The sequence below is a fragment of the Mauremys reevesii genome, linkage group 9 (genome assembly GCF_016161935.1).
Source record: "Mauremys reevesii isolate NIE-2019 linkage group 9, ASM1616193v1, whole genome shotgun sequence".
In the NCBI taxonomy this organism is placed as follows: domain Eukaryota; kingdom Metazoa; phylum Chordata; order Testudines; family Geoemydidae; genus Mauremys; species Mauremys reevesii.
Genome location: NC_052631.1, coordinates 68,202,650 through 68,226,832, shown reverse-complemented (window position 1 = coordinate 68,226,832; position 24,183 = coordinate 68,202,650). Strand labels below are relative to the sequence as shown.

General features: G+C 42.5%; 1 protein-coding gene across 12 annotated transcripts in view; it reads left to right on the top strand.

Annotated features, from left to right (window-relative positions):
* Positions 1 to 24,183, top strand: part of DIAPH2 (diaphanous related formin 2) — an 827,558-nt gene that overhangs the window by 95,530 nt on the left and 707,845 nt on the right. The window lies entirely within an intron of this gene.

The following is a 24,183-nucleotide window of genomic DNA, read 5'->3' as shown; positions in this document are numbered from 1 at the left end:
TTCCGAATGCAATCTAGACGATGTTGATGTTGCTCAGCTCAGTTTCACTTAAGTGTGGAAAAGAGTAAATAAGAATAATTCTTGGAAATTTACCATGACACACACGCACTTTCTAATTTTTCAACAGTGTTTAGTGTATTGCAGAGGAAGCAATCATCATGTTGATATGTCATTTAATCTATTTCAAATCCATTTTTTTTCATTGTGGGAATATTGAATGCAATATTGCACTTGATAGAACTGCTTGCTTTTAACATTCAAGTTGTAACTTGTTAATGATTAAGAATTTTTTTTTTAAAGATTTATGGAAGTATTTTAGAAAAGAAAACACATTTTTTCCCGTTGTGTCACTAATGTGGTTGCATATATGTGCTGGTTCCATTGATCCTAAAGCATTTTTACTGCCAAAAGTTCTTTGTAAAAATATTTTTGTCACATTCTCACTTCACCAGAAATCAAACAAAACCCTTGAAAAGTAATCCAGGTCAGTGTATACTATTCATAAGGGCAAATTGCAGTTTTTGTTCCTTACCAAAGAATAGTCTCTTTCATCTTTATCTGTGATCATCCTCTCCACTACATACTTATACATAATTATTTAGAAATATAGATTGTTGACATGGTGCTGATCCAGCAGAATCGATAAACCTCTTCAACATCATACAACAATTGCTAACTTGGTGTACACATTTTAAAGTGGTATGTCCTATGGTAATTTATTTCACACTTGTCTATAGCTATGGGAAATAGCCCCATTGACTTTCAATGGGGTGTAGACATCTAAGTCACCTAGATACTAGTAAAAGATATTTACAAAACCAGTGTATTGAAAAACCTTGGTTTTATGGCAAAATTCTCATCACAGCTGTGTTATAGAGGTTATGTATGTTGGTTTATGAGGGCCTACTTTGGTTGATTGCGCCCAAGGAATACATTTATAATCCTTTATCTCCTATTTTAATAGGAGATAAATGAACAATTTACTCCACTTATTCAACAGGTGATTTAAGAAATATCTAATCCAGTAATAATCCAGGTGTGTTCATTTGGGGTGGCATTAGGTTAGTCAAGGTGTGTCAAATCATTTCAGTAATGTAATAATTCTGTGTTAGTTTAATTATAGTCCAGTTCATAGTTGCTTGTAGGAGGGTCTAATCCCACATTTATATGTTAAGATTTCATGAGATAAGTTGTCATAGGTCTCACCCCCACTTAGAGCTGTTGGGTTCCAAAATGGGGACCTGCATGGACTCTTCTAAACTAAAATCCTAGTTTAGATCTGGTAAAAGCTGCCACCACCCAATAATGTACGTGTATTGGGACACAGTCCTTCCCCAAAATCCTTGGGGATCCCAAGAGCCCCAAATCCATGGAGTTCACCTAGGAGAAATAAACCATTCCCCCCTGCTTCCTCCCCCCTCCCTTTTCCTAGGAGAGATACCGGGATCCAAATGCAGAGGGATGCCGTCCTCCTCCCCTTTCCCTGAGAATTCACCCAAGGAAAGATCAACCAAGTCCTTAACAGAAAAGATTTATTAAAGAATAAAAAGAAAGTAACTGTCTCTGTAATATCAAGATGGAACAATGCACAGGGTCTAAACTTATCAATCTCTGGAGAGAATCCTCCCTCCTTTCTTTCTCAGTAAAAGCAATAACAGTACAGAATTAAAGAAATTCTATAGCAAAACACAGAATTGCAAATACAGAAATAAAAGTATAAGAATACTAGTTCCTTGCTAATACTCACTAGCTTGAATAGAAGAATTTATTGCAGAAACCTGGGAGGACTTGATTAAGATGTCTGGACTCCCTTAACTCTCAAGAGAGACTCTCTAACACAAAGAACAGAAAAAAAAAAAACTTCCCTCCACAGAGATTTGAAAATCTCTTGTCCCTGATTGGTCCTCTGGTCAGGTGTTCACAGGTACTGCTTGTTAACCCTTTACAGGTAGAAAAAAAACTTAACCCTTAACTAACTGTTTATGACATAAGTATGTTTTTATTGATTGCTGTAAAACTACAATGGTCAGCAAGGTGAGATGGCATTAAATTATTCTAATTAAGATGCAGGTTTACAACTGAGAAGTTATGTCGGATAGCCATATGAAGGGAAGTCCACTTTTATCCTAACCATTAAAACAAAATACAGAAATCCCAAGAAGGCACTTGAGATGGTAATCTAGATATGGTGTGTAAACTTTATTGTACCAAAGATTAGGGGAAGAACTAGAAAATCACAAAAAATCCCTAAAATGAATATTTTATTGAAATAATAAAACCTTTAGCTGTTATTAATCATTGCTCTGTTAAATGCTGTTTAGCACACAGTGAATGAAAGATACCGTTTAAGAACTTTAATGCCTAAGATCTGAATTTACATTTGGTCCCTGCCTAGTTTCTCATAATTTGCCAGGTAGGGTGAGGCACAAACAAATGGTTCTCATTAATACTTCAGCAAATCTTTATTTTATGAAAATCAGTGCTCAGAATGCTTCAATTTTTTATCTTAAGTAACATAGCAACCACCTATGACTAAATGCCTAGAAGGCTTTTGTACCCTGATAATAAAATTTTGCTGCATATGCTTAAGAATAGATGTTAACATTTTAAACTACTTTACAGTTAAAAAACCTGTAAGCCTTTTTAAATTTCCTTGAAAATGACTGAATAATTGGAGAAAAGTCCCTCTTGTGCTTTTATTGTACTAAAGTGAGTGTTATATTTTGCTGCTGTTCTCACACTTTGAACTGAACTTCTGCTACTAAAATCATCAGCCTGTCCAATTCTCTCTACCTCTTCACTTCCTCCTTTAGTACTTCTCACTGTATTTGCTTACTGCAATTTAAATCTCTGGTAGCAACATATACTGTAGTTTTATTTAAACAAAACAAAGCTGTTATAAACTGAATTTTGGCCTTTGCTATGGACATATTGCTGAAAATGGCACCAAAAAAAAAAAGAGGGAAAAGAGTTGTCTGAGAAAATAATTTCTACTTTTTTGTTAATTTAGTTGTCACTGAACTACAGCAGTGCTTTAAATATCACATTCTGCATTTAAAAAAAAAAAGATATAGGATGCTATAAATATCACCAGCCCTTCTCTGGAGCACTTTATTTACATCTTAACAAGCTTTTTCTCTTTACAAAGTTGAATTCCCATCTGACTTTGAGTCTACAAGTCTTCCTCAAACATAAATATGTTCTTCCAAAGGAAAGTACATATTTGATCTTCCCTGGACTGTGGCAATGGCAGATGTCTGTTTAGGGGGTGTGTCTTTACTTGCTATGCAAACTGGAACACTGTACAAGTGGTCTTTTACAGAATTAAGGTTACACACACGTTTTTTGTGGCCATGCCACTGAGATGAGTTATCTCTGTACTGAGTGAGCCCAGTAATATGTGATTGACAAAAGCATCTTCCAGAAGGGCATTCATTCTTGATCCGAAGTCATCGAAATGAATAATTCACATTGTGGACTATCTTGAGGGTTTTTAAGGTGAGCTGAAAAGTTAGAGACATGTTTGTAAAATGGATTAAAACAAAAGTCACTCAGAATGCCAAGTGAGCCTAAAAGACAATAGAATTAATATGGGTAGATCCCCATGGCCAGGTCAACAGCTGAGAGTGGAAAATATCTCCCTGCTGAGAATGTACTACACTCTTTACAGCTAGTAAAGAATCTGTCACATTTGTATCCGATTTTGGTAGAATTTTAAGAACAGCTTTGGCTGTCTTGATTTCAGTCTCTTATTTGGGGCAGCAGTTGGAAATGTGGTTTTTTTTGTTTTTTGTTTTTTACCACCAAATAGTTGTAAAGTCAGTCCATGTCATCCATTTGACTACCTCAGAGTGTTGATCTGTGCATTGTCTTCTTACCTTTAATATATCCATTATATGTACAGGTCTATATGCATTATTCAGTTCTATTGATATAAAAGTGCTTTTTTTCAGATTGGTTGAGTGACTTATTTTTTGAACCCTGATTCCCTAAGGCCCTGAATTGATGCAATTTAGCCCTGTATATATCAGGCCCCAAACAGTCATGATTATCTTAAAGACCATGATAAAGCCTCCAGTCACCAGTCTTCAGCAGCAAAACCTAACCTATTCCAGTACTTGATCTTTCTAACTAGAAGATAGTTTTCTTAATTTATCACCAAAATCTCCCTTGGTGTAGATTAAACTGATTACCATAGATACTCAATCATAAGCTGGTTTGTTTATAAGCTGCACCGCTCCCCCCCCCCCCGATAGATAAGTAAAAATGGAAATTTTTTATGACCCATTCATAAGCCGACCCTATAATTCAGGGGGCGGCAAACTTTAGCTCCTGGGCCATCAGGATAAGTCGCTGGCAGGCCGAGACGGTTTGTTTACCTTGAGAGTCCACAGGCACAGAGGTAAACCTAAGTAAACAAAGTGTCCCGGCCCGCCAGCTGATTACCCAGGTGGGCCGGTACAGCAACTGGTGGGGGAATTTTTTTTGGGGGGGTGGGGGAAGCTGGAGGTCAGGGGAGTAACCCCTGTGACCACCCCCCACATGACCCCAGCTCTAGCCCAGGACCCCCACACTCTCCCCATCCCTTCCCACCCTAGCTGGGGCGGGCCAAGGGAGGATGTCTCTCACCTGTCTATAACCTGCTTCGGTGGGCCATACCGGGCGGCGTGGCTGCAGTGTGCTCCAGCGGGCCAGACTGGGTGGCGCAGCTGCAGCCTGCCAGCCCCAGAGCTGCAGCTGCTTCGGTGGCTGCAGGGAGAGCAGCGTGGCCAGAAGCGGAGAGACTCTGGCCCCGCCTCTTCCCTTCTGGCTCTGCTGGCTGTGCTGCCTCTCCTTGCCCCCTCTGTTGTGGGGGTGCGGCTGTGTCCCACCTCTCCATCTCTATACTCGTTCACAAGCTGACCTCCTTCTCTGATGCTTCTCTTATTTACTAAAAAAAAATTTGGCTTATGAATGAATATGTACAGTATTTCTTGTTTGGACTATCTTAACAATATTGTTAGAACAGTTACTAGCATAGTATTCTGATCAGTATAGACTGTTTTTTATAGATGATCACGTTGCAAAAGGGTGATCAAGATAACCTAGAAGAGTACTGTACTATATAGGTGGGCTAGCTTGGTTATTAGATGCCACGCTGGTCAGAGAAATCATTATGAACCACTTGAAAAAAAAATTGTTGACATGATTGCTAAGTTCTGTTTATGAAGTAGCTTTCTGTGGGAGAAATTATTTTGTAAGGTTTCCTTAAAATGTATTTGGGCATTGTATTAAGTCAAGCTCTGGAAAGAGGAAGCTGTGAAGAGGAATAAAAGAATACAGCTGCTTATTTATTTTGATAAGTACAAAAGAACCTCCAGAGTTACGAACACCTTGGAAATGGAGGTTGTTCATAACTCTGAAATGTTCATAACTAAAAACAAAAGGTTATGGCTGTCCTTTCAAAAGTTTACAACTGAACACTGACTTAATACAGCTTTGAAATTTTACTATGCAGAAGAAAAATGCTGCTTTCCCTTTTTTGTAATTTACATGTAACACAGTACTATACTGTATTTACTTTTTTTTTTTTTTTTTTTTTTTGTCTCTGCTGCTGCCTGATTGTGTACTTCGGGTTCCAAATGAGGTGTGTAGATGACTGGTCAGTTTGTAACTCTGGAGTTTCTTATTCTAAGGTTCAACTGTAGTTGTGGCCCCAGTATTAAAATAATACTCTAGTTGCTACTGTGCTCTGGATTCTCCCTATCATACTGGATGAAGAATATGAGCCTTCCATTGGTCAGAGGCCAAAACAGACTTCAGTGCAGAGGTCTTGCACAAGGTACCCTGTACCAGTTAAGCTTTTCATATACAGTTTAAATGGGGTTTAAGAAGTGCATGATATCCAGTCTGCACTAAGACAAAACTCCATTCTAAATTGGTGAATATCTTCATCCAGATAGTCAATCCTGTGTATTAGTACAAATGACAGTTACTTGATTTATTTCGTCTTAAGTTTACAGAGAAGCAATAACCTAGGAACATATACTAAACACACCTTATGTTACCTGAATCAAATTGCAAGGCGCTAACTAAAAAGCAGAAATCAGAATGAGATGAAGTGGCATTAAGGTACAATGCAAACAACTGTGGAACAGTGTCTTTTAGACTCTTAAAATGCTTCTGTTTCAGAATATCATCAGAAGTAATCAGATATTCAGTTTGTACCCTATAACCATTTATGAATTTCAAAATAAGAAATAAAGTAGAGATTTTATATGAAGTGCACATTGGGTGTTTTACCTTGGTAGTACAGTATATGCTAATCTAAACCCTTGCTAAGTGCCATGAATTGGCCTATTTCATTTTATTTTTTTAAGGAATAACATGTCCTGATTATAATAGCACTCAGTTATTGGACTGGACTGTTTACATGAGATATCAATGTGTTTTCTTGTGTGGTACTCAAATCACAGTTTCCCTCTCCGAGGAAAGAGTGTTTCTGACAGACAGCTTGACAGTAATCTTGAAGAATGATCAAATTACCTTTTCTAATGCTATGCTGCTATATCTCTTGTCAGATTCTAACACTATAATGACATAGATAGCACTAAGAAGCTAGAATGTTAGTCATTTATAAAATAATGATAATCTTTTTGAATATAAGCAGAGAAAGATGAATATTCATATCTAATAAGTGCATCAAATATATTGCATATACCTGGCAGGCAGACATCACCTGTGATAATTTAACAGATACCCCAGTACTGCCTAGGTGGTGGTGTAATCTCAGCGGAGTACTCACTTAATGCCAATTTAGGAGTGTCTTGTCAAATGTAGATGGCAAAGGAAAATGACTAAAATGTATTGGAGGGAGGGAGCCTTAGCCTTGTTGCTAAGCCACAGAGCTGATGCTAAGGAAACCTGTCTAGTATTTTTTGCTTTGGCAATAGATGGCCAAGAATATAGAGAAGTCATTGTGCCTTACTTGACTTATTTGAAAACTAGCATAATGCTTGGCTAACTCCCAGGCATATTATGAGGTCAAATTAGTTGGAGGCCCACAGATGACAAGGATATATAATTTGACTGTATCGTTGCTCTTTTCACTAATAATAGAGTTCACTATAGTTTATTGATAATGCCTAAAAGTGTGAATAATAAGGAATGGACAACTAAATGTGCCCTGTATTGTCATTAGGTATGGCTGTGTACGATCTGAAATATTACACAAAGGAAAATGAAATTCTTCTTTTCCTGCAGGGAATTAATCATCTGTGCTCTTAGTACTAACAAGAGAAGAAAGGCATTAAGCAGAGCTTAATAGGTTTTCAAAGGTGTTAACAGGAAATTTCGCTGTTGGCTGCCATAACACAGCTTGCCACATTTCTCCTGAAACAGATGTGCTTGACCAGCTAGTGTACCCAGCTTTGTTACAAAGTCATTCAAAATTGTAGCTGGGCCCTCCATTATCTTAGCAGAAGATACCCCCACCCTGAACACAGGCCCGGGAAATGGTGAACCGAGTCACAAGGAGTGGATCCTTTAATATAAGCAAAAGGTACATACCTGCCCGCTGAGAAATCTATTGTGAAAGGTTGTATGCAGGACTCCACAGCCTAATGACAGGTTTATCTAAATAATCAATCCATGTCTTGAAATGAGAAGCACTGAAACTCTTTACTTGGAGTGAGAAGGGAGCAACTATAAAACCAAATGGTTTTGGTCAATGAGATGGTTCCTTTTGGGTAGTGGTGTAGGACATTTACTTTGTTTGATGAATCATGCAATATTCACAAATGCTTGAGGACCACTCAAATGTGTATAAACAGTGTGCATGGGCAGTATAAGGCATTCAGCCTTGTTGTAGTTTGGCTCATACATGACCAGGCAGTTCCATAGGGTGATACCAATTGAGGAGCATGAGGTGCTCCTTAAAAGGTATAACAAAGCCTTTCTTCTAAAGAAATAATTCATTAGCTCAGTGTCTAAGTAATCAAACTGTAGGGCATAGACCACGAGTATTCAATAGATGCAGCCTCCATGAAAACACATATTTGCCATTCTTCATGTTTCACTGAGTAGGTTTGCATATATTTTCCTAATTACAGTATTGTCTTCTGAACTGTTTAAAACTGTTCCTTTTGAAAAGCAGATATGGAGTTGTTCTAGTGGGAAGTATTAAAACACATTTTAAAAGGAGTCACATTTATGTGGTAAATTCAGGTATGTTTTAAAAAAATAGACAATTCAGATGTTACTTTGAAGCAACCTATATTGACCATGAAATGCATACTGTACATCACAAGAAATTTATTTTAGTATGCCTCACTCATTGGAACAGCAGAGGGCAGCTGTCACATAAGACCAGTGACCAAAATATACAAAAGGAGTCTTAAGCCCCAAGAAAGTAAGATGAGTTCAGTGACAGTGCAGACCATATCTACCAACATGAGCATATATATAATGATTAGAAAGTGTGTGTGTGTGTATATTCTTCACTGCTTTCCAAGTGTATAAAAATATTGTGTATATAGACATATATAATTTAGAATGCCTAGCCCATAAAATTGTTAATGCAATATAAATCTCTTCACATGTACACAGGTTGTACAGCATGGCTGGCATCCTCTTCTTAATATTTATGAAAAAAGAAATCATGTGAAAGACAAAACCAGATTGTGTTTAGGGAGATTGCTCTAACAAAAATATATGCTATCTGAATAGTTAAGTGTCCTTGAAAGAAAGCAAGATATAGATATTCTATCTGAATGCAAAGTAGAAGTGTTCATCAAATGTACTCAATATTAAAATAATTTCTACCTCAATAGATTCTACCAAGCTCAGTAACATTGCTCCATGCTAAAATGTCCTACAGGCCACCAGCTGCAATTAGTGTTGCAAAGTTACCTGAATAGGTCATAGAACTAAAGTCAAGTGTACAGCTGCTTTATTGTCTTGTAACCATGCAAACAAAATTAAAATGACTCACTATTTTCACTAGTGTTATATAATTAACTTTTTCTAAGTTTCAGTTGTCAAGGCTGATTCCCCACTCTGGCCTTTTGAGTGCAGAAGGTGGGGGCCCGCAAGGATTCTAAAAATTAATACTTGCCACTGTAGGCTGGTATTAAACTTCCAAGGTTACAGCTTTTCTCAGACCTTGGATGCATAGATGCTGCCACCCAAGTGCAAACCCTCCTCCTCACCTTTTGAGAACCCAAGGAATTCCTTCCTGTGGGGTACCCTCAAGCCCTTTCACTCCCCTCCAGGGAAGAGCTGAGAAAGAAAACAAAGGAAATCAGCTTTTGCCACGAGCTAATTTAAACAACATATGCACAAACTGCTTAGGACACAAACTTCAATCCTGTTCTTAGAAAAAGCTAAATTTTATTAAAAACAAAAAGAAAGAAAATGTATATGGAACTTAGGCTTTTTGCTAGGTCTTAAAAAAAAAAGGTTAGGAAAATTAAGCATCTCTTGAGCTTCAGCTTAAAGGTTACAAGCAAAACAAAATGATTTGGGGGTTAGCACAGAGGAATCTACAAGCCAATAGGGGGGAAAAAAAAGAGATGCATCTAACTGTGTTTTCCTAGGCGTTCCCTGATCTGCTTACATATTTGGGGGTTTCAAATAAGTAGTCTTTAGGTATGATCTGATGATTTTTCTTATCTGGCTTTAAGCTTCCTACAGCCCTGTTCCTGCTGTGTGCCTCCCCTTTGTCATTCTGTTGTTGTTGTTCTCCAGAGAGAGAAGTTTCCCCCCAATTTTAAAAAGTTATAGCCTTTCCATTGGCTCTTTTGGCCCACTCACTTCCCTTTATCTATGCATGAAGTCAGACTTTTTAACCCTTTACAGGTAAAGCAAGTAGAGAACAGTTACCAAGAGGGATTCTATAGCTAACTGGCTGGTTGGGTGTCCACAAAAGGGAACTACCCCCCTCTCATTTATCACAGCGTTTTAGCCAAGAATTGCATAGTTTAATTGTATTTTTTTCCTTCAGTAAAGGAAGGGGAATATGTAAGATAAAGTAATGATTGTGGGGGGTATGGAGACTGTCATCAAAGATGGAAGTACCTGATAGACTGAGCTTGGAAAGAAAGATTGTTGTTGAAGTAATCAATGTTTCTCATGTTGAGGGATCAGTTGTGAAGGAGTTGACAATTTGTGAAACACAGGAATCATTGTTTAAAATCAATGTCAGTAGGCAGACAAAAATAGTCTGTCAAATGCCAATGGTGGTCTCTCCAGCCTTCCTAACCTCACTAGCACCCGTAGCCTCTAAATGAGTTGAAGTGATAGTTCTGTGCTAAACAACAGTGGTGTTAGCATAGGAGCTGGACTCACTCACTGCTACATTTTAAAGATAAACAGGGTGAAAGGTACTGTTAGCACTTTTTACGTTTGGAGGCTCAAGGAGCACACAGAGAACAGACAGTGACCGCTGGCACAGTTACAAGAAAGACATCTTGTTTTTATTATAAGTTTTACTAAGCAGATGATTAAGGTTGCAAGTACAAATGCTGAGAAAGCCCATGCAATAGCCAATGCTGTATTCATACTCACATACCCAAAGAGATCACAGTCTCGTGGATCTCTCAACAGGTGGTTATTGATAGAGTGGTGATGCCTGCTGGGGTCTTTCCAACAGGGTATCCCTTTTTATCCTATATTAGGACCACATCCACCACCTTATTATATGTAGGAAGGTTCCACCCTCCTCTTCCTTATTTGTACTTCCACATCCCATAAATTTTGGGGTGCCATGTTTCTCATATACTGTTCATAGTTTCCATTATTCTCCTTAATATCTCATTAATAAGGACATAAACATGTTCCCATGACAGCCTGCGGTAAGAGCAAAACTTGGCATGCTGTTACAATCAGGTGTCTTGCAGTCTAGACGGTACATTGTGGCATATTTTCCTGAAGGTCACCTGTTGGCACATTGTTTACAGTAATCTTATAACTTTACTGGCAGTGTTATTCTTGGGTCACTTATACATGTCAAGCCTCCTTAAGACAGAGGCTTAGTATGACTAAGCTGAAATCTTACATGGCAAAGCATGTAGGCCTTAGAGCCTTATTTTACTTTCATATCTAATACACCCTCATTAAAACTAAATACTTGTCAAATCTATACTTCTACAATCCTGTCCTACTTATATCTATACTTACAACTTAAATCAGGTCATCATTCATAGATTATATATGAAATAACATATGAATTAACTACAACAATAGATAACACAATTAAATGATAAAATGAACTAATTGACTGCAGACCAGATGAACTGTATGAATACGATAGCAATGCGAGAATTCTCTAAATAGCCTTCTTGCAGCATGAAAATACAGCAAAGAGCATAGGTGAGATAACTAGCTGAATAGCAGATATGGAGTGCTTTCTTGCTCGTATCTGTTCTCATAGCAAGTTCCATTACAATCCATTAAAATACAATTTTATAGAAGGGAAAAGTCTCTTACAATATAACTTCTACATGACAGAAACTAAGTTTAGTAATTTTTAGAAAGGTGCCAGTATGAATAATAAAGTTCATACATTACTTTTTATGTCCACCTTTTACACTAATATTCAGTATTTTTCTCATAAAAACTGATATATGTCAGAAATGCTTTTGTCTCAGTGGACATGTTGTTTTTTATTATCTGCTGGATGTCTTGTATATTAAAAGTATGACACAGTGTAATGTGATATTGAATCTACATGATGCATTTAGTGATAATACTATTAAATAGGAAATTCTTAGGTTGAGCCCTGTAGTTGAGCTGGAACCATGGCTTGACTTGGAGAAATGCTCCTACTGTTTAATTCAAGGCCATTAATATGGCGACAAGCAGAAGACATACTTCAAACAAATATATTGAATTGCGTTTGCTGTCATGAGTCCCATAACGAAATATTCTTTGCAAAATTAAATCTCCTGTATTTGTTTGAGCTCCTGTAATATGTCCTACAATGTGGGATTAAGAAGGGAGAAAATGGTCATTAACAGAGGTTTTGACAGCAGTGTGTGTATGGGGGAATTACAAAAAACATTCTTAACAAATGTGATAAATAGCTGTTCATTTACTTATTATTTAATGGCAAAGTATTAGAGCCATTAAATAATCTCATTTTGGATTTCCTGGTGTCATGACAAAGCATGTCTATTACAGAAAGTATATACTACTTATAGAGATTTATGATTTGGCAATAAAATGGAATTTTGTGTAAAATCTAGTATAGTAAAAACTGTTAGTGCAAGATTTATACCAAATATGAGAGGAAGAAAAAATATGTTGTTCTCAGTCCTCCTTACTTGCCCATTAATAAATCCTGTATTTAATATATATGAGCTGGTTCCCCAGTTAAGCTGATAATGCAACAATGTTACACAAAGCTTAAATGAACCTTGTCACCAAAACACTTCCATATGCTAATCTCAACCTTTCAGGACAGAATCAGTTGTGTATTCATTATACTTTTTTCAAAATGTTTGCATCTAAGAGGCCACGCACACACTTTGTGACGTTGTTGTCTAAGCCCCAGGTAACTTTATGAACTCGCTGTACATATGAGTAATAAAATGTCATTCCTGATTGCTTTTTATTATAACTATTTTAAATGTGTAGTGGTACATGATGTGAAGTGTTCCTTATGTTGTCTAGAACTGGAAAATCACTGAATAAATATTTGCTATGAGTAAATTTCATTTTCTGGTCTTTAAATAGAACTGGATGACTACAAATTTGTTCTAAATGTCCAATGAGAATAAATTTGAGCCGATGGCTCTCTTGTGAATTGTAAGCCACGTACATTCACTTTACTATCATTGGTTTTCTTGTCACCTAAGTTAAACTAACTTTTTCTGTTGCCTAATTAGATGAATGTAAGAATTGAGGGACAGGATGAAAAGTTGCTTTTCCTGGATTCTTTCAGGGTCAAGCCTTGCATAAAATATTACTGCTAGAAAATAAGAGTTATGTTACAGGTTTAGATTACATGGAAGACTAAATATCTCTCCCTGTTCACACAGAGTAATTGCTTGTGGCAATAGTTTGATTCCATATATTAACAGAAAATAACTTCGAGTAATTGCTCATGTGTATTCCACAGTATGTGTGAATGCTCGCCAGGTGCACTGGTGTTTGAAGTTTTTCCCCCAGCAGTACCTGTAGGGGAGCGCTCTAGCAACCCCTGGAGTGGAGACTCCATGGCATGGTATAAGGTGCGCTGCGCGTGCTCCCCTACCCTCAGTTCCTTCTTGCCGCCAGTGAAGGTGCTTCAGAACTGCTCTGCTGCAGCTTTGCTGTAGCTTGTTCACAAAACTGCTTGTTTGTTCAGTGTATGATACATGTAGTTAGTTAGTTGTTTAGTTAGTTTAGTTTAGCTAGGGTGCCTGAGCCAGGGCATGCCCTGTGCCCTGGGTTTTAAGTCGTCCGACACGTGTAGGTGATCTGTGCCAGTGAGGGATCTGTATGCAGACTTTTTACGCTGTTTGGGGGAAACCCATCTCAGCGATCGCTGCAAGATTTGCAAGTTGTTTAAGCCTCAGACCAAGAGAGAAAAGGACATAAGGCTCCGGGCTATTCTGATGGAATCGGCGCTGACCCCGGCTCGGTGTTGGTGTGCGGCAACCCTTCGGCGCCATAGACTAGTTGGCACCACTCCCCGTCCACGGGGCATGCCAGAAAGGCTAGGAAGAGGCCTTCTTCGCCGCAGCACTGGAGTAAATCTGGACAGAGGCTAGAACCATGTCGGACTGTCCTCGATCCCCACCGGCCTCTAGGCCTCCAACCTCGTCGAGTAGAGTAGCCTGGTCCATTCGGAGCAGGCTTCCCCGGATGTCCGCATGCCCTCCACACCGGAGGCCCTGCAGGCGGCCCGACATGTTATGTCCATGCCGGTACCGGGAGCACCGCTGATGTCGGCCCTGCGCTCCAGAAACAAGCTGCCGCTGGGATCTCCGCAGTCACCCCCGGATTGATACCGGTCTCAGTCGAGGGAACGTTCCCGACGCCATTCGCCACCCAGTGACTGTTCAGGGAAAAGTGCACGTTGATCACCCTCAACTCCCACCAGGCTGTCTGGTTGGGCTCGTCTTGGAGGGGTTATCTCAGCTGGTCACGGCACAAACGTCGACATTGTTCCCGTTTGTCATCCCGCTCCAGGACCCCACCATGGCACCGTCTCCGCAGTCCCCGGCGTCGATTGTTGTCGTCTCACCATCATGGGTCCGCCCACCGGAGCCGATTGTGAAGCAGCAGTTACTGACCGTACTGGTCCTCCACGTCGGGATCGCGATCCCATGCTTGGCATTGCTCCCGGCGCCACTGCTCCTCTCGGTCCAGGGACAGCAGCAGGTCGTATGTCAGCCCGGCCTCCCTTCGTAGTCATCGATCGATGGGCCAGGCCAGCCAGGCCGAACAGCCGGCTCCGCCGGTGGCACAGCAGGTGCAGTGGCACTGTGTCCGGCCAAATGGTACCAATGGGCACTATGGCCCCTGATGCAGCCCCCAGAAGGGGCTCGCTTGGTGGCCAGAGCCTCAGAAGGACCATTGGCCTCCCTCTCCAGACCCCTGAGGAAGGAGTCGGTGGGACGTACATTCTCAGCATCATGCCCAGAGACCACCCAGGTTGTGGACCCTCCAGTGCCGGTGGACACACAAAGTAGTGTGCCAGCCTCCTTGCCCTCCGCAGATGAGGCGGTTGCGGCCCCTCCTCCCTTCGTCCCACAGGAGGACTTCAGGGCCCACCAAGAACTCTTAAAAAGGGTGGCATCAAGCCTCCACCTCCAAGCAGAGGAGATGGAGGAGCCCTCAGACTCCCTGTTTAATGTGCTGTCCTCTCTGCACCAGGCAGGGTGGCCTTGCTACTCCACAAAGGGGTGGCGAAAATTTCAAATGCCTTGTGGCAAACCCCAGCCTCATTGGCCCCCATCTCTAAAAGAGCAGAACGCAAGTATTTACTACTCGCCGAGGGGTAAGAATACTTATACACCCCCCTGCTCCTGACTCCCTGGTCATCGTTGGTCAACCACAGGGAACGGCAGGGCCAACCAGTCCCTACCCCGAAAAATAAAGATTCAAGGAGGCTGGATTCATTTGGAAGAAAAATGTATTTGTCCTCGAGCTTCCATTACGGGTGGCAAACCACCAGGTTCTCCTGGGCCGGTATCAGTTCAGTCTGTTGGGCTCCTTGCCCACATTCGAGGAATCGCTCCAAAAGTGTGACAAGAAGGAGTTCAAAGCACTGGTGGAGGAGGGCACGGTGACTGACAGGGCAACCCTGCAGGCAGCTTCGGATGCAGTGGACACAGCGGTCCATGGCATCCGCGGTGTCCATGAGAAGGGCATTGTGGCTCCTGCTCTCTGGGCTGTCCAGCAAGGCGCAGACCTCCCTGCAGGACCTCCCATTTGACGGCAAAGCTCTGTTTGTGGAACAAATGGATACAAAGCTGCATGGCCTGAAAGACTCCCACACAACTCTCCAGACTCTGGGTCTCTGTGTTCCAGCTCTGGCTAAACCTAAGTTCAAGCTGCAGCAGACTGCTGTTCAGGCCACCCATTCAAAATACGAGACCGCTTATAAGAAGTTGTGGGACTATAATAGGCACCCACAGAGGCAGTCTCGGCTTGCCCCCCAGCCTGGTTCCTCCAAGCGCAAGCAAGCGGGGGAAAAGGTGGTTTTGACGGGACGCCCAGGGCGCCCTGCCAGTTCTCATCAGGGATCCACCCTCAATAAAGCTTCCCTTCTCCAATCGGTTGTGTGCTTTCCTCCCAGAGTGGTCGTGGCTGACCTCAGATCAATGGGTCCTCAACACCATCTCCCGGGGATACACTTTCCAGTTTACTTCTCCCTGCCCAACCACCCCTTCCCCCTGTCCCTCATGGGGGACACCTCGCATGAGGCTCTGCTCGAGCAGGAGGTGGGGCGGCTCCTAGGTGGAAGTGGTACCAGTGGAGTTCAAAGGTAGGGGGTACTATTTCCTGCTATTTCCTCATCCCAAATGCCAAAGAGGGGCTCAGGCCCATCTTTGACCTGCGAGGCCTGAACCAGTACATGGTGAAGCTCAAGTTCCGCATGGTCTCCCTGGCCTCTATCATCCCCTCCCGGGGACTGGTACACCTCCCTTGATCTGCAGGACACGTACTTTCACATTCATATACTCGAGGGGCACAGATGCTTCCTCTGTTTCACGGTGGGGCAAGAACGCTACCAATTTATGGTCCTCTTGTTTGGCCTGTCCACTGCCCCCAGGGTATTCACAAAATGTATGTCGGTGGTGGTGGTGGCCTACCTCAGGCACCGGGGGGGGGGAGAGGGAGGTCCAGATCTTCCCCTATGTGGGCGACTGGTCAGTGAAGGGCAGCTCCTGGTCACAGGTGTGGGATCACGTGGCACTCCTTCTGTACATGTGCACCACTTTGGGCCAGTTGGTAAGCAACACCAAGTCCACGTTAGTCCCAGTACAATGCATAGAGTTTATCAGGGAGGTCCTGGACGCCTTGTCAGCCAGAGCCTCCCTCTCACTGGACAGGTTTGAGACCCTGAAAGGGCTCATTGACATGGTCACAAGGCTTCTGGTGACAACAGCCAGAGCGTACCTCCAGCTCTTGGGTCACATGTTGGTGTGCACATATGTGGTCCGTCATGCCAGACTCAGGATGAGGCCCCTCCAGCTGTGGTGGGCCTCGAAGTTTACCCAGGCCAGGGACAGGATGGTCAAAGTCCTCACGGTGCCCGAGCCAGTGATCACCTCTCTCTGGTGGTGTCCTCTCTGAGAAATATGCTCCAAGGGGTCCCGTTCAGGGGCAGGGCCCCATCGCTGGAACTGGTGTTCGATGCGTCGGACCTGGGATGGGGGGCCCATGTGGGGAACTTTCAGACCCAGGGTCCGGGGTCAGCTCAGGATCTGACCCTCCACATGAACATCAGGGAGCTTAGAGCGGTGCGGCTGGTTTGCATGGCCTTCTGCTTGCACCTGGAGGGCCGGGTGATCAGGGTCCTCATGGACAACATGGCCTCGATGTTCTACATCAACAGGCAAGGTGGGGCCTGATCCTCTGCCGTGAAGTCCTCAAGCTGTGGGACTTCTGTATAACCCACAACATCTGTCTACAGGCCTTCCATCTGCTGGGCACCCGGAATGCGTGAACAGATTACTTGAGCAGGGACTTCTCTCAGCATGAGTGGTCTCTCCACCCATCGGTGATTCACAGAGTTTTCCAAGTGTGGGGAACTCCCAAGGTGGACCTGTTCGCTACTCAGCAGAACTGTCGCTATCTCCGGTTCTGCTTCTCGGGGGTGGGGGACTGGGATGGGGCATTATCTCCAATGCCTTCCTCCTGTCCAAGTCAAGCCAGTTTCTCTATGCCTTTCCCCTGTTCCTGCTGATCGGCAAGGTCCTGGAAAAGATAATGATGGCCAAGGCCTGGGTCCTTCTGATTACCCTGGCATGGCCCCGGGCAGCATTGGTATGGAACCCTCACAGGCCTGGCGGTCGCCCCTCTGTGGCCGTTGCCGTCCTGCCCGGACCTGCTCTCCCAGGACCATGGCCACCTCCTCCACCCAAACCTAGCAGCACTCCACCTCACAGTGTGGCTACTCAGTGGTTAGGTAGGGATGAAAGGATGTGCTCAGAAGGGGTTCAGCACGTCCCTCCACATGCTGAGCCTACTTGACAAAGTGGTCTTGGTTTTCCAGATGGGCAAACGAGCGGGGTGTTTCCCCGGTGGCTGCCCCGATCCAGCTTGTAGCCTGATCCAGTCTGGTGCCCTCATCAGTCAAGGTACACCTGGCGGCCATATCGGCCTTCCATCCACCAGTGCAGGGCCACACAGTATTCTCCCATGCTATGATTGGCTGATTACTTAAGGGGTTAGATAGTCTCTTCCAATATGTTAGGCCCCCAGTTCCACAATGGGACCTAAACCTGGTGTTGGCCCATCTCACGGGGCCCCCATTTGAGCTGCTAGCCATGAGCTCCTGGTCACACCTCTCATGGAAGGTGGCCTTCCTGGTTGCAATCATGTTGGCTAGGCAAGTCTTGGAACTCAGGGTCCTGACCTCCGAGCTCCCGTACATGGTGTTTCATAAAGACAAGGTCCAGCTCTGCCCACACCTTTCGTCCCTCCTGAAGGTGGTTTCCGCCTATCACATGTGTCAGGACATTTTTCTGCTGGTCCTCTGCCCCAAGATCCATGCATCCAGTGAGGAGAGTCACCTCCAGATGCAGATGTGACACTGGTGATTTTTTGTTTTGTTTTTTGAACGTGAGTTTGTGAACACTGGCATTGGAAGAAAAGTCAGAATGACATTCAGTCTCTCTTATTGTGCATTTGCTCATGAGTTTAGAGGGATTTAAGTGTGAGTGTTCAACGTTAGTGACAGCTTGTAGAAAAAAGAAAGCTACAGCTTCATGAAGAATTACTGTTAGCTACTATGTTAAGCCTTGAAATACTTTTCTTATGGTATTGACAATTTTGTAATATGTAGCACAGTCGACACGTGCTGCTTTTAGTGTAACCTTTAAATGTATTTTTTGTGTATGTTGTAAGTTATATTTACTTTACCAGAGAAGTGTAGCTATGTTTATTAGATGATTAGATGATTTTTTTTCTTGTGGCTAGTACTTTTTGCTTTTTTTGTTAATATATAGTAATGATAGTTTAAATGTTTAACATTTGTGATAACTTGGTTGAGGCTGAGACTTGTGCTCATGTCCAAAGTGATAGTTTTTCTTTGAAAAATAAATAATATGTGAATCAGTAGAATAGCAGCTTTGATAGCTAGAAAATACATTTCTTTTGGGAGGGAAAATCTGTTTTTAATTATTTTTGGGTGGGTCAATTTTTAAGAACTCAATGTACTTGAGGACTGCTAGACCTAATAACTCTCACAGTACATGTTTTGTCTACCTGGTAAGTCATTTAAACATTAAATACAACTAATTAACTGTATTTCCATACATTAAACATATTTGAGTAGTAATTACATTAGTTGCAATTTCATTTTACTTTCTAGACACTGGATCATGCTTAATATATTATGAGAGAGGTTGCTTTTTCAATCAGTAGGTGGTAACAACTTTATAAATGTTAGATGTTGAGAATTCTGCTTCTCTAAGCTTTAAATTGCCTTAAAAAAAGAGAGGTTTTTACTACCTGAGTGACTCTCTAAACTGTCAGATAAAACAAAACATATAAAAGTGTCCAAGCGGTGCCTTTTCTACATGCTATTCTCCAGTTAAACTTGGATCTGTATATATTTTTCTTTGGCTGGTCCACTGTAAATGCAGGAGTGGTAGTTGCAGTAGATGTAGCTATTCCTTCAAAGATATCTGATATAACCAAACAGAATTCCTGTAACTGGAATGATTTGACCAATGTCCAACTTGAATGGGGATTTTAATTTTAATTAAACAAAGAAATAACTGAAATCTTACTATAGACTACTTTGTATAAGTTACCAAACTTAACATTAGTTCAGTTTCTCATAATAGAGGTGGGAGGGCAGTGGAGGGCAGGTGATAAAGGCACCAAAAAAAGACTGTATTTTGCTCCCTGCAGTACTGAAGATGCAGAGTATTTTACAGGGCAGAAATAGTGCCCTGTCACATCTTGAGGCAAATACAGCAGAATTTGAACCTCTGGTGCTACTCAGTGAAGCAATGTCTAACTGAATAAGGCTTATACTAATGGAAGCACTAAAGGTAGTTCCATGTCTCAATAGCATAATGTCTGTGGAGCACTGTCCGAATCGTTGGTGGATAGTGTGTGGAGTGGAGAGGATAATGTTGGTTCCTGATCTCATTTTCATTCTACATTAGCAGTTTTCTTTATTACACAGTTTACTATAGAACAGAAATAATAATGTTCTTGTCATGTCTGAAAGAAGATTTAAGCACTAACTGTAAGTATATGATTACAGTAATGTTCATTGTGCTAGGCACTTCCCATCCACACAGAGCTTATAATGTAAGTATACTGGATCGACCAAGGGTGGGCAGAGGGGTATAACACATAAGCAGAATGAACAATATGATGGTAGTATGTTGTGTTAAAGTTCAGTCTTTTTGGGGGTGGGCTGCAGTTAGTGAGGGAGGGGATAAGCTAAAGAGCAGGACAAGACAAGGGAAGAGAAAGGGGACATTGAAGGGAGAAGGGTAGGGGGTAAAGGGCAGCGGAGGAAGAAGGGAAGAGTATGAAGGGCAGGTGTGAATGGCACTGAGGTATAGAGACTAAGGAAGGGGGCTGGAGAAACAGCAAATGAGCACTGAAGCGTTACACCTTAAGGCTTCAGTCACCCATTTACTGTGAGAGTCTGCCTACATATCCTCTTGCTTGCAACAGAACCCTACTGTTGCTGCACATGTGCATTTCACTCTGCTTGGAGTGTTAGTTTAGTTTGAGCCAGGTTGGAATTCCAAACTTAACTATTGATATCTTTTGAAATAATTCTTCCTTGAAGGAGCAGGATTGGAGTGATCAGTTGAGCCCCAGGTGTGCTCAAAAACAGTTAAAAGCAGGGCTTTGGAGCTGTGCTCCAGCTCCAGGCAAAAACCTGCAGCTCCGCGCTCCAGCTCCAGGCTCCGCTCCAAAGCCCTGGTTAAAAGAACCAGATGATTTTGTAAACAACTTTTTTTTGTGGGGTGGAAGGTGTGAATTTTTCTTAGGAACTGCTTGCTGACTAAAATTTGGACCACTAACCTTACCCCACATGTCTGACAATCTGAGCAAATTTTGAGACAACCTGCGGATTTTAGAGAAATTAGACTCCCAGTGAGTGAGTAACTCTCAACTATAACTATAGGAGAGTCTGCTGCTCTGTTATAATATATTACTCCTGGGGGAATTCTGCACCACTGTGAAGATGGTGATCTTCGGTAGGGGAGGGGCAGCGGAGAAGCGGGAGCACGAACACAGGGGATACAGGGAGAGGCAGCAGAGAAGTGTAAAGAAGGGCTAGAGGGAGGTTTAAGCAACAAGCGGACACCCCCCCCCCCAAAAAAAAGGAAAGAAGCGGCAAAGGGTTTGGGAAGTCACACGGGGAGAAGCAGCAAGGGGTTTGGGAAGTTCGGAGGGTGATGTAGACGCGGGGGAAAAAGCAGCAAAGGGTTACAACAGGGAGACACGGAGAAGTACACAGAGGGGGAGATTGGAGCGGGGGAAAAACAGACACGGGAAAGTTCAGGGAGAGATCGGGACAGCGGGAAGACGAATTCAAACAGCAAAAAACCTTATATATCGTCTAACTTAATTAAACTTATTTTGTATAAGCGGCTTGTCATTTTATATAACAAAACAGGTACAGAATACAACCAGGCAACGGCTTTTTTAAATCTATCTTAACCAACGACTAGACAAAACAACAAATATCACAATTCTAAGCAAAACTATAACAAGCAACTATACGGAGCAACAAAACAGCAAACTATAGTAAGGCAGGTGAAACTTACAAGCGCTACAATCTTAGCAAACTATGACTTATTAGACTAAAAAGCAAAACCTATGGTGCACCTTATGCTATGGGGAAGTTACAGAGGGCAGAGTGGTATGTGCCCAGGATACAGCTCCCAAGGCAGCCCCCAAGGAAGCCAAGGGATGGTGGCTGCAGCAGTGGATACGGCTGAAAACAGTAAGCCCCGAAGCAAAGCCCACTGGAGCAGAGCTTAGCGGCGGCACAAACTTATTTTTAGCGGCAAAGCGCCGCGGAGTTTGAGAGGTTTTAAGACACAGACCAAGGTTTAGCTTGAGTCTGTGTGTTGGAGAAACAGAGCCAGCAGCTAAAATAATAAAATAAAAGTATAGAAAGTTTCACAGAGGGATTCTTACCAGTCCCCAAGGCAGCAGCAAAGGCAGAAGGAGCAACAACATCAGAAGAAGCAAGGAGGGCTCGGTACGGTCTTGATAATCAGGAGGTCTCTCAGGCAGCAATTTGTTCTTCGTGGAGGGGGTGGGGTTAAAAACGGGGGTACACTCAAAAATAAAACGAGAGTGGAGAAAGGACCCCCCCAGAACCCCCCACAACCCCTGGCTGATCAGACCAGGCAGCAATGCAGGAACCTTTCTGATGTTTGTTTCAAAATGCCTGTTTTTTAAAGACAAACTCAGGCAGTTTCCCGCCAGTAATCCTGATAGGCTCCCTCTGTCACAGGGGAGGAGACCTAGGGAAAAACTGCAGGTGAGCACAGAGACGTGCCTGGGCAGAGTCCTGGACAATAGGTGTGAGTTCACACCTCAGGACTCAAAAGCACATGAGGCCTATGACTCATGCCCAGGATCTCAAAAACACATTAGGTCTTGCAGCTCTGGACATTGCCTACCCTACACAAAGCCCAGATTTAACAAGGTGATAACAGGACCAACCCTTTGAACAGGGCAGTGGTCCCACTTAGCACGCAGCACAAGTGGCCATCCCTTTGAGAAGGGCAATGGCTCTTGGTAAAGGACTTAAGGGACCCTCCCTTTGAGAAGGGCAGTGGCCCTGGTAAACAACTTAACAGCCAGGGAGGGGCGGCCACAGGAGGAGAACAAAAACAAAATGGGTAAGGGGACAGCTGTAAGAAACAACATGGAATAGGGGGAAAGCTGTAACAGACACTAACATAGCCAAGTACTACACCAATTGTCCATGAGTAATAGGGTTGGAAGGGGAAAATAATCTCGGGTGCATGCATAATTGAATAGATTGCAGGGAAGATTGGGTTGTGGTATATGGTTTGTGGTGCATGTGGTGATAATGTGTGTATTTGTGGGTGGAGGAGTAGAAGGCATGTGCTTTTGGGTGGCTAAAATTTTCATTTAGTTACCTTGCTTTTGAGTTGTTGGTGTGTATATATAAACATTTATTTTAAAACCTATTAAAATTGTTGTAGTAAAGTCAAGCATGTGCGTTAGGTAATGCGTGTGCTGCCTTTCTTTGGCATTAAGGTAATCTGACACATCTGCCTTGTTCCATCTGCAGGATGGAACTTGCTCAAGCAATAAATCAGAACTGATAGTGAAGGCAACTCTCTTCTGTAGGATCGGTCTCATTTGTTGCAGATGTATTTAGGGAATGAAGCAGGGAACTGCAGGAAGAGGCAGGCCCAGTTAAGGTTCTAGAACTGTGAAGAGGCATGAAGGCAGGGATTTGAGTAGTTGGAGATGGTTTGACTTTTGCATGTCCAGATCAGAAATAATTTAATATGCCAACTTTTTGAAGCTGTAATGTTGGTGAAAAACCGAAACTTCTCTTTATTACATATTTATCTATTTAATTGATGAACTTAACACTTTAGGAGCCTTTTGAAACTATTACTTGAAACCTATTCTTGAAAATTTCAGCAGATAACCAGCAGCTGAAATGAATGTGAAAATTCTGTTTCTGCATGCAGTTCCCATAAAATTGAATCAATAAAGCCAAGGAGTAAACTGATAAATTGAAGGGGAAAACACCTCCTTTAACTCTTCCCTGAATTTATTTCTTCCAATACTACCTCAATTTCCATGGAAGATGGAGACTAGAGCTCATGAGCTAAAACTCATCAGAGCTTCCAATTGCAATTTGCATGGAAACAACCAAATTTTAACTCTTATTATACTTATGTAAGGGTAGGTCCAGACTACCCGCCGTATTGGTGGGTGGCGATCGATTTTTCGGGGATCGATATATCACGTCTCATCCGTCAACTCCGGAACTCCACCGGAGCGAGCGGCGGTTGCGGAGTCGACACGCGGAGCCGCGGACGTCGATCCCTCGCGGTGAGGACGGGAGGTAAGTCGGAATAAGATACTTCGACTTCAGCTACGGTATTCCTGTAGCTGAAGTTGCGTATCTTACATCGACACCCCCCCCCAGTGTAGAGCAGGCCTAACAGTACCAAAACTATTAGTTACTACTGGAACCCAAGCTTCTTGTTATCTAACCACTAGACGATTGTGAAGCTTCAACTCTGCTGAACTTCATATGAAATCAAGAACTTAGGCAAACTAATATGCATCTATAGAAAAAATCCCCACAATTCTCTTCCAGAAATAATGTCTGGCGACAATTGTCTTCCTTTCGCCCAGCTTCATTGTATTACTATAACGGACTTTGAAGTGCAGGATGGGTTTAGAAAGCTGTAGAGTTATGAAATATTGATGGGATATCCCTCAGATACCAAACTACGTACCAAGGTTCATCTGCTGGGAGTTGTTACTTGCTTTCCTTAA